The following is a 10,883-nucleotide window of genomic DNA, read 5'->3' as shown; positions in this document are numbered from 1 at the left end:
ATTATTTATGTTGTCATAGCATTAAGCAATTTATATGTTTATGTATCACAAATATCCATTATGAAAAATTCAAGAATTATCTAGTAATTGTACATTATAAATGCTTCTTGTACTTGTTAGTTGTAACCAAGGTTACACTAGATTAATTTTAATTCACTTTAAAAGATTAATTGATATTGTATTAAAATTAGATGTTTAAAGCTTAATAGTTTTAACTTGCTTCTTCAAATTGTATCAGATTATAAGAAAAAAGTATGTAAAGCATTCCAACAGTAATACTAAGTAGTGGTGAGTAAAACATATTCAGAATAGGAAGCTTTGATACATAACTAGTGTATAGTAATTAGGATTACTGTTGTTTTATCAAACAAGCTTTAGTTCTAATTCTAAAGTTGCTAATGGCAGTGAAACTTAAAGGTTAAAGGATATAACTATACTTTATAGTTTCAATCTTAATCTCTTTTAAAGTGCCTTATCATAGTGGGTAGATGCTAGAAGGTTGGAACTGGAAGTTGTCTAATATTACTCTTCTTTTCAGGGGAGGAGAATAAAAAGACCTATTACTATTTAGTTTTATCTTAATGGTGAGAAAAAGTTTTGTAAAAAATGATGTGCAAATTCATTTAACAAAGTTTAAAATTCAACATGGTTTTACTTGGGCAAAATTTTCCCTTACTAACCTTTTGACATTCTTTGGATATGTTATTACTCATGTAGGTGAGGGTAAAGGTGTGGATTTGGTGTATGTGAATTTAACAAGGTGCCACACCAAATGGCTTGTTAAAAAATATATTGGATTAATGTGACAAGTTAGGTACTTCAGGGCTCAATGTTATGACTGTTGCTGTGTAAATCATTGGTTAGACCTCATTTCAAGTATTGTGGTTAGTTTTGGACTCCTTACTTTAAGAAGAACATTAAGTTCTTGGAAAGAGTTCAAAGGAGGGTTGCTGAGATAATACCTAAGATGGGAAGGTTGTCATATGATGACAGGATAAGATCTCTGAAATTGTTTTCTTTTAAAAATAACAGGAGCTAGAGAGATCTGATTGAGGTATTTATAATTGTTAAGGGGATTAATAATGTTATTGCTTTGAGTATATCTTCTTTTTTTCTTAAGTTTAGTTTGTTCAACCAAGTAATCTGATAGACAAATTCCTCTTTTAAACTGTCTTCTGCATTAATCAAAAAATAATTGATTTGTACTTATTTTAATGGAGCAAGATTATGAAAAATGAATACAAATTATCTGAATGTTATTATCGATTGTAATTAACAAATATTGGACCTTAAAACTTTCCTTTCATATCTACCTTCAAGAAAAGTAAATACTTAATTTTATACCTATCTTTTATTTTTTGAAACTCTTTAATTCTCCTCTTAAACTCCTGAAAAGTGCTGGCATAAGTTAGTCACTGTATTAGAAAAATAAAACTCTTAACTTGATCTTGGAGCCTAGCCTGTCTTTTCCAAGTCTTGTGACCTCTCATCCAATTGTCATCAGAATATAGTATCAAGAAACCAGAGGCTTTTATTTTATCAATCTGCTTTACATTATTATATTCAATAAGATTGCTTCTAGCCATATTTTCTTTTCCCTAACTTTATATGAACTTGGAATTGGTTGATCTGACTGATCTTATAACCATCATAAAAAAAAAAAAGAAACAAATCTAAATTACCTTTTTTTTCTTTCTAGAGTGACTGAAGATTGTAACAAGAAACTACAATTGTTTATCTTAAATAGCTTAAAGCTGGTAACAGTATACATCTGTTTATACTCAATTTATTGTTTTATTACCCATTGAACTGTGTCTAACTAATAATTCCACCATACAAGATATGAATCACTAGGCAAAAGCATAGCTCATGTTGCTGTATTAAATAGCATAATGCACAAGCTGATCTTGAGCACACCTCATGAAACATTTGTATTATTATTTCATTTCATTATTTTACCTCATCTAACCTAGTAAGTTTCTAATTTTTACATTTTAGTTACTATTATAACTATAAATAAAGAAATATAGTACTTACCTTTGACTTCCTGTTTATTTTGCTGTTGGTTGCCAATGAAATTTAAGCCTACTTTTTTTTTATAGTAATGGTCTAGTACAATAAATAATAACAAGCACAAAGCAATTTCCTATATCTACCATAATTTAACTGGCTTTCTAACTATGGCATAATAGCCTTAAAATAGTTTCCACAGTATCTCAATCTGAACACTATAAAAGAAACTTTCAAACTGAAAATAAAATAGATAATACTGAAAACAAAATAATACATTATTTGATAGATTACAACTTTGCCTTTCTTTTGGCTATAAATAATATACCATAAAACATTGGAGAGAACTATTGACAATTTGTGAAAGGCAGGATGTGACAGGTGGGTGTAGCAAGAAAGTCTGATTTTCTAATTTATGACTCCGTAAAGGAATAAGATTGAAGGTTATAAAAATTATACTTTGCCTTAGTAATATCTATATTATACTGAGTAATATACAGTAAATTCCTCACTTTAGAGAAGGGTGGTAAATAAATCAGAGAAGGGAGAAAACCTAGAGAACAAATGTCACAATTCTCATACTAGGAGAGATTGAAGATTTTTTAATCATTTCCTTATAAATTAAAACTTATATAGTATTAAGTTTTGATATATTAATTACATTTTATGCCAAGTTTATTTGTAGACATTAGTAATAGTTTAATTAAATTTTAGATGTAACTCTCTAAAAGGTCATGACATGTGCACTTTGGTCTACCCATAGTGAGAAGGTAAAAAAGGCTTCATTCTTAATGAAATGTAATTTTCCATGAGTTGAAGAACTTGTAACCATGAGGAAGAGTTTGTTAGTGAAGGTAAATAGCTGACAAACCTTTCTAGACTTGGAGAAGTTCTCTCCCACTTGTTGAACTTCAGTAATGCTCTTGAAGGTCTGTGACTTCGTTCTTGCTGCAGCCACAGACTCAAGAAGGACTGCTGAAGTCTGCTGCACCCAGAATTGCCATTTGAGTTTTTCTTTTGGGGATTGTTCTCAGTGTGCAGGAGGCATAGGCAATCGAAGGTTATTGCAGAGGTTTATGGTCTGGTAAGTCTGAAACCAAATGGGACTGTCTTTACAGGACTCCAAGGCCTTCTCTGACCAGAGTAGTTTAACCAAGCTCTGATTTATGCCAGCTGGATGTCTACCAGACCAAATTGATTTTTTAGCATGAGAAGCAGTGAAGATCTACTGGTTAAGATGGTGAGCCAAGAAGCAGTCATGAGCCACTATGGGATGGGAAGTATAAAGATCTTGCAATGGTGTCAAAAATGTCATATGGCTTATCATTTACTCCACCACATTGGATGCCAAGTGCTTATATTTGTCTTTGATGAAAAATTGTATTTTAATATTGAATTATCTGTCACTGTAAATCATTTAAGCAAGGTGCATTATGAAATGTATATTGAGAAACTGAATAGCTATAAATTTGCAGATCAGTATCTTTTGCCAAAGACAGTGTTTACACAATTGACAGCATGTAAAACTTTACCAATTCTTGTGTTAATGTGAATTGCTGCTAATTTCTAGAGAGGAGTGTGTTGAAGTCCAATATGGCATTGTTGAATGAAATAGGAAGTTTTGTGGTGCCACATGCAAGATCTATATATGGAGAGAGTGAACATAAGTTATGGAGAGATGTTCTGGGGTTGTCCAGAGCATTTACCACCCATGGGCAAGGACCTAATGCTAAGCAGAATGTAGAGGTCCCTGATAATACATACCACTTTGTATCCATCATGTTTAATATGTCTCAACATCTTGTTGGCTGAGAGTCCACTGGTGAAGCTAAATAGATCTCTGCCCTGATGTTTAAGGGTGCAACTAAAGAGGATTTGGACTCGGGGACAAGTAGTTCTTTGCTTGATCTGAGTTTGAATGGTCCAGCCCTTGAGTAAAAAGCATCTCTGGGACTGGGATGTATTAATAGTCAAATTGTGCCAACGTATTAACCTAGTGGAAACCAGCTATCCTCTGGGCTGAGCTAAAGGCTCAAAAGAGGAATGACATCAAGAGCCTGACTGCTTATGTGGATGATTTGTGCTATTTACCTGGAAAACTGTGCCGCTATGCCCTGCAATGGCATTGACAGATCATGTGGATATCTACATAGGCAAGTTGATCGATGGGCTACTTAGCTAGATGATGAGGTAACTTCTCATCCTGGTTGAGATGATGTTTGAAGTCATAACTTTGAATAAGTTAAGGAAGAGAAAGAAGCCCACAGTGTCTGTACCTTGGACAGGCCAACTCTGGGAAGTGACTGCACCATTCTGAGCTTGCTTCATCAAGGGTAAACCAGCAGCTAACACAGGTCCATTGGGTACTAGTGAGTGGCCAGAGCTTCCCTGGTCCTTCCATGACATCTGTTCTGCAGCAAATGCTGATGAATCCTGCACCTGGGCATTGCTCTGAAATGGAAGACCAAAGCATCTGCTTTGAGTTTGGGTACTTGGGTCATTTAATTATTAATTGCAAGGTAGGTGATGCTAACAATTTAACACAACAGGCACAGAGGGGTTGAAAGTGAGCTGTAGTTATTGCCACTTTGGTTCCAGAAAACTAATGAAGATCATGCTGAGTCTGCCCACTAGCTTGGAGGATTGCATTGGTTTTTGTTGCACTTCTACCAGTAAAAGCACATGAGTGAGAGATATAGTTCCTGATTGATACAGGAGTGGCCGGGACACTGGTTGTTCTCGTTATGCACTAAGCACTCTCACGTAAAGCCACCAATTCTTCCAGTTAACAATGACTTCATTTAGCAGATGATGGTGTGACTGAGAGGCTCTTCTCCATCTATGTCTGTGTGATGTCAACCACAAAATGAATGTACTCATCTCTGACCTTGATTTTAGCATTGTCATCGTAAGGATGGTTGTACTGGGGAACTCATCAGCGTGGTTTGCCTGTGCAAAAGGTGAATTATGTTTTCATGTGCAAGTCATTTGATGCCAGCTAGATCAAGCATACAAACAGTTGAACTACACGAGTCCATGTCTATATCTCTGTGTACACAAGTGATGTTCCATGGCCTAATGCACAAGTCTAATAGGTTATTATATCTTGTGCATTATCACCATGTGTTGTAGTGTTGAAATCAACACATGAAGTGTTCTGTTTATTGTCTAGAAAGCAGGACGCATTAGCTCAAACTGTTATTTGTCTGAGAGTAAATGTAGTTCTGGTGGTGTTATGCAGTTATTGGCAATCTGCTCTTCAGCTTCTTGCTGAACTGGTTGTTAGCATAGTAAGAGAAGTAGAGGAAAAGGCGATTAGTGGTATTACTGGTATTGTTTCTATTGCACCGTGTGTGTAGTGCATACATAGTTACCAACATACCTGAGGTCACCACTTGATTGTGTAACCACAAAGGCAAAAGCTAAGTGATATGTTGAACCACATGACTGATCTTTTCCACTAGCAAGTCAGGTAGTACCTCTTTGTGGTACAACTTCCTTTATATTTTTATGATAATGGTCAACAGTGATGTAGATAGTGTGTACATCTTGGAAATATTTGACATTATTATTTTGTATGTCTGTAAATGGAAATCTGTCAAAATGGCTTTCTCAGCCATGGTTTAAATTTGATGTCAAATAAACACATTTTGTATTTTATTGCTAACACTATTCTAATTTTTATTAGTATAAACTTCCAACCATTTCCATTTGTACAAGGAAAGAGTTATAAATGGTTAATTCAGTGATTTGTTTTAATGTGCAATTGAGGTTTTACAATTAATTGGGCATGTGTGTAAAAGGTTTGAATATTAACTTTTAAGAAACATAACTAACCTTGTGATTATCAAGTTGGTCCATCTGGTAACATGATAAGTTGCGAGTGATTTCGGAATTTGTTTTTTCTACAAAGTCAAGTTAAAATTTGGGTCTTAAAGTTGTCCTAAGTGGCTCAGAATGTATCAAAGATTATGTACAAACCCACAGTCAATATATTTGCTTCAGTCAAATTGATCACTAGACACTTTCGTCCATGTATATATATAATGCCATGTTTTCTCAGTCTGAAACAGATTTTTCTACAGATAATTACATATTTATGCTTCTTCACAGAGATCTCTGCCAGCTTCATAGTAAAAGCATCCTACTTCATTAGTGGAAGGAATAAAAGATTGTTTTCAGTATTTTTTTATATTGTGTCCAATCACTTTCTTTTTCAAAACTTAGAGTCAGAGGATTCAGATTTACTCTTGCAGAACATTTTCTGTTAGAACCTGTTATTTTGCAGATCCTACCCATATCCTTTAAAGGGAAATCAGTGTACCTGATAAAACCACACTATACTAACAAAGGTCCAGTTTGACTGGACTCCATTAACTATGTTTCAACCTTTTACATTCTCCCATCTAGCCACCCTATAATCAAATTAACAACTTTTCCCCAACCCCTACTGTTGTAATTTCCTAACTAATTGTCTGTATTGCACCTTAACTATCAAAAGCCTTTTGGAAATCTAAATGCAGAAGTTCATATCCTTTCCATAATTCATATAGCAAGTAAAGTCCTTTCAGAAAAGATTATGGCAAAATTTCTCTTTGAAGATACATGTAAGTTTGCTTAAAGAAGCAGTTAAATGTGAAATTTTAAAGTTTTTTTCTATAGCACATATATCTATCATTCCTATACTAATTAGTTTTTCTTTTTTATAACCAGAGTTCAACAGTAGGTGTACTTTCTAATCCATAGTATTCTAGAAAAGCACATTTTTGAGAAATGGGCTTATTTTACTTCTAGCTTTTGTGTTGCATGTACTTGGTGGGTTTCCTTACTTGAAATGGTTTCTCATTCATATTGTGTTTCATATATATATATGTGTGTATGTGTGTGTGCTTAAAATGTAAGTAGAATATTAAAACTATGCTGGCCATCATGAAAAGTGTTAATAAGAGTTCTATAATATATATCTTACTATACATTCTCATCATACTTGGTGAAACTTTTTATTCAATTTGCACAACAAAGTAGAAAGCTGGTTCATGTGCATACATTAAATAGTTCTTAACTGTGGGGTACATCTTTAATGCACCTAGATTCGGTAATTACTGTTTATTGTATATTTGCAACAGCAGATAATCTGTGAAACAATATACTGTTTTATCCTTTTTTGTCTGTGTGGAATGGGTTGCCTTTCGATGTTGTGTAGGCAGTAAATTTAAGTGAGTTTAAGCAAAAGTTTGATAACTGTATGAATGATAAGGGCTAGCTTTAAGATTTTTCTTTTAATTGTTTTAGTTTAGAGGATTGGACAGCCAAGATAGATCAGTAGGTCTCTTGTTGTCCCTAAACATTATGTTATGTTAAATTATATGTTTTTCATCTTTTGATCTTCACCAATGTCATTGAACATTATGATTCATGAAGATATGAAAAAAAAAGTCCCTATCGCATCAAGAAGAATTTAAGTGGGAAAACTTGTCAATCTAAATATCTATATATGTTCTGCTGAATAAAGATCGTGTATGTAATAACTTAATTCTCACCAGTATAAGATAATTTAAAAAAGTACTGTAATACAAGTTCTGCCACTTTTGGTCATCTTCTTGAAGTATCATAATATACTTGAATATTATCTATCCCATTGTTTCACCTTTTCAAAGTGCATGTTATGTTCTTTCATTGCATTTTCACAATTGATGATGTAGTGACTTATTAAAAGCTGATTTTCATAGCTTAATGGCAAGAAATTCTAATTTTATAACTCGGAGTTCTTCCTGGGAATGGAAGATGATGTGGAAGAAACTAGAGGTAGACACAATGTAACATTCCTTTATACACTATTGGTGTTGTAAGTTTTAACATTACAGTATTCTTTTAATCAACTGCAGAGTCTTCTAGTGGTTGATCCAATTTATCCCTGGTTGTACCTCAAGCATGTAAACTCGTATATCACCAGCATGTTATTTAATGGATATTGTTTGTCATTAAACTTAAAGAGCCTTTTAAACTTAGAGTCTGTTTTAAAGACATGTTTTAACTGAATGTGTGGATGTAGCTGTTTAATGATTTTCTTGATCATATATGAAATAGTGCCTAAGTATAACTATAAAGTTGTCTGTGGAACATAGGACAATAGATGGAGTATTAAATTTATCAGTTTTTGTGTGGGTTATTCTATTTTGGAAAGAGGATGGAAAGCATTTGTTTAATGTTCACAATTTCTGCTTTGAAAAGGTTTTGATTTCCTGATATTCTAAATGTTCTGTTTAACAGAGTTTTAACCAGATTTTCTTTTAAAGATTGAAAGAGTGAAACTTTGAAAAATGTGAATAAAGTGGGTTTATGATAAACTTTAGCAGTAAGTATATCCTGGTTATCTAAGACATGAACATCTGAGAATGAGAGTTTGTAATTTTTTTTATTTCCAACAGTAAATTTTACATTGGTATGTTTACCATTTAAACAATTGTAACACAAGTTTTGCAGTTATGGATATCTTATAATAAGAAGAATTTAAAATCATTCCTATCATCTAGTCTAAAAATATTCATTGCCATGAAACTAATAATTCACATATTTGCTTTTATTTGTCTGTGAAATGTTTCACATCTGCAGCTTATTCCCAGCCACCTATGTGAGAATAGAAATTACAGTCCACAAGATGGTGCTTTGATATAGAGTGCATGCTTATTTTGTATACTGCATTAAGTGTGTTTATGCAATTGATATCTATAGAGTTATCAAACAGAAATTTACTAAAAATGAATAAAATAGATTGGAATTAATATTAATTTTTAGTATTTTAAACAGCTTGTCTAATGAATAATTCACAAGAATAAATTAGTCATATCATACTAGATATTATTCAAATTCTATATGAATTCACTGTGGTGACCAAAGGACAACACAAAACACCATACATATAACAATAATACTAGAGGGAGCCAGACAAGTAGTTGCTGAACACCTAGTGAGTTAAGGGGTATTATTGTGGGTTTTATCTCATACATAGTCGAATATTCAAGGATTGTTCAGTGTAATTTTGAAGTTGATGAGATGGGATTCTTAATTTTTCCAAAGAAATGATGACAAATATACTCTGAATGGAATTACTCAGAATTGGCCAAAAATTATTGTCTCTATGTGCTTCTGCTACACAAACTGTCAAACCTTTAATCATAAAACTTCTTTACCCTACTTTCATATACTAAACAGAGGCCATGCTTATATGAACTTATGTATAGAAGAAAGTATCCAGTTAAATATAATATTCCACATTTCTATAACAGGTGTACTTTGGTGAAACCATACTTGGTCTAAATTACTCCATATTTATTTTGAATTATGTATATGGTTTATAAATCATCATCATCTCTTTCCAGACCTCAAATAGTCCATAGGGCAGCTATGAAGGCTCTCCACTGCATTTGGTCTTCTGCCTGTTGTTCAACCTCAATTCTGTCCAGCTCTTTATTTCTCATATTGTTTTCTATTGTTCTTTGCCAAGTATCATTTGGTTATCTTATTTGACTTCTTCTGATTGGCTTCCAGCACATTACTTATCTTGTTTTGTAAGTACTAACACTGCTATGGAGTTCAAAGGTCCCCTTATAATTCCTAGAGGCCCCAGTGAACTGAAAAAACTCCTCCATTACCCTTAGTTACTTTTATATTTACTCCAAGAGTGAGTCAATACCAAATAATATGCCCTATTAGGATGCCTTCCATGACACTTAAACATGTGTACTATGTTTGGTCCCGCTGGCTTTTGACTGAAAGTCAAGATGTATACTGGGGTAAACCTTAACACTTGTGGAGTCATGAGTTACTGTCAAGATGTATACTGGAGTAAAGCTTAACACTTGTGGAGTCATGAGTTACTGTCAAGATGTATACTGGGGTAAACCTTAACACTTGTGGAGTCATGAGTTACTGTCAATATGTATACTGGGGTAAACCTTAACACTTGTGGAGTCATGAGTTACTGTCAATATGTATACTGGGGTAAACCTTAACACTTGTGGAATCATTAGTTACTGTCAAGATGTATACTGGGGTAAACATTAACTCTTCTGGAATCATTAGTTACTGTCAAGACGTATACTGGGATAAACATTAACTCTTGTAGAATCATTAGTTACTGTCAAGACGTATACTGGGGTAAACATTAACTCTTGTGGAATCATTAGTTACTGTCAAGACGTATAGTGGGGTAAACATTAACTCTTGTGGAATCCTTAGTTACTGTCAAGACGTATACTGGGGTAAACATTAACTCTTGTGGAATCATTAGTTACTGTCAAGACATATACTGGGGTAAACATTAACTCTTGTGGAATCATTAGTTACTGTCAAGACATATACTGGGGTAAACATTAAAACTTCTGGTCTCATCAGTTACCATCAATATGTATACTTGGATTCACCTTAAAACTTGTTAATCATGACTTTTGTCAAGGCTCATCTGACTTATATCAAAGTTCTTTTAAAGCAGACTTTTTAAACCTTTGGATTTCTAATGGAATTTAATAGTAAGCATGTTGAGTAGAATGACCCTAAAATAAAACTGTTTTCCAAACTGTAAACATTAGTAGAAATTCATATGATAGGGAATACCGTGTTTTTCAGTGTATAAGATGCACTTTTTTACCCCAAAATTTATCAAAGTTCTTTTAAAGCAGACTTTTTTAAACCTTTGGATTTCTAATGGAATTTAATAGTAAGCATGTTGAGTAGAATGACCCTAAAATAAAACTGTTTTCCAAACTGTAAACATTAGTAGAAATTCATATGATAGGGAATACCGTATTTTTCGGTGTATAAGACGCACTTTTTTACCCCAAAATTTGATGTCAAAATCTGCTTGCGTCCTATAC

At 33.3% G+C, this 10,883-nt stretch overlaps 1 protein-coding gene across 4 annotated transcripts in view; it reads left to right on the top strand.

Moving 5' to 3' along the window:
• Positions 1-10,883, top strand: part of LOC106460786 (neuronal calcium sensor 2-like) — a 59,299-nt gene that overhangs the window by 936 nt on the left and 47,480 nt on the right. The window lies entirely within an intron of this gene.

The sequence above is a fragment of the Limulus polyphemus genome, unplaced genomic scaffold, assembly GCF_000517525.1.
Source record: "Limulus polyphemus unplaced genomic scaffold, Limulus_polyphemus-2.1.2 Scaffold836, whole genome shotgun sequence".
Taxonomy (NCBI): Eukaryota; Metazoa; Arthropoda; class Merostomata; order Xiphosura; family Limulidae; genus Limulus; species Limulus polyphemus.
Note: the sequence above shows the minus strand (reverse complement) of the source record. Positions and strands in the feature narration are given on the sequence as shown.